General features: G+C 49.8%; 1 pseudogene; it reads right to left on the bottom strand.

The window, feature by feature from the left end:
- Nucleotides 1–422: 422 nt before the first annotated feature.
- LOC101649937 overlaps nucleotides 423–959 on the bottom strand; it is a 10,532-nt pseudogene continuing 9,995 nt past the window's right edge.

The following is a 959-nucleotide window of genomic DNA, read 5'->3' as shown; positions in this document are numbered from 1 at the left end:
ACCTAGAGCACATTCAGGCTGGGTCAAGGGGGAGGTCAGCTGGCCAAGTATTGTATACCATGGTTTGATTCACCATAATCCAGTTTACAACCTCTGTCAGCTAGCAAAGCTGCTCGAGTCCCTTGGTTGTGAGTCGATGGGCTCTCCCCAGGTTTAATCTGACTACGTAGTCCACCAATGGATTTTGGGCTCCCATTGTCCTCCATGGCCTTCTACATATTGGGTGTTCACAATTTAAACTTTGATACTTTTCCCTTCATCATATTTGTGTTTTGTTATTGTCGTCTTTGGATCACACAGGCTGGTATGGCTCATCCACATGGACTTAGATGACACCTCACTGACATGGCTGCTTGTTTGAATACAAGGCTTTAAGACCCCAGACACTATTCCAATTGATAGCTGGGCACCATCTGCTTTCTTCACCACACTTTGCTGTAGCACCCTGTGTTGCGCCCTAGGAGTATCTGCCGCTGCTGGAGCTGCTGCTGTTGCTCCATCTGCAACTTCTCCGTCTCAAAGACAGCAGGGAGAACCGGAATCGTAAAAGAAGTGGTCCCGATCCAGGCTGCCCTGGAAAACCTGTACATTTTGTGAGCCACAGAAAAGGAGAGGTCAAAAGTGGTTCCGGCCACGGACCGGACTCTCTCCAGGAACATCTCTGTCAGACCCCAGAGTCTCTCTGACAGGGTCTCATCTGGCTCCTCGTCATCATCCTCCTCCAGCTCCTCCTGTCTTCTCCGCGTCGCCTTTCGCCTTTCGGGAGCAACTCATCCCGGGACACTGGCGCCCCAGGGCAAGTGGCAGCGGCGGCAGCGGCCGTGGCTGTAAGGGTGCTAAATCAATTCTTACAAGTACAGGCCTTTGCTTAACAGATTAAAACCTGTCATATTAATGCAAGGGGAGTATTGAGGTATTAAATATATGGTTGTTCTGGTTCCCTTTTCATTAAACACCCA

The sequence above is a fragment of the Echinops telfairi genome, unplaced genomic scaffold (genome assembly GCF_000313985.2).
Source record: "Echinops telfairi isolate 266 unplaced genomic scaffold, ASM31398v2 ScPeMD7_4225;HRSCAF=4972, whole genome shotgun sequence".
NCBI classification, from domain to species: Eukaryota; Metazoa; Chordata; class Mammalia; order Afrosoricida; family Tenrecidae; genus Echinops; species Echinops telfairi.
Note: the sequence above shows the minus strand (reverse complement) of the source record. Positions and strands in the feature narration are given on the sequence as shown.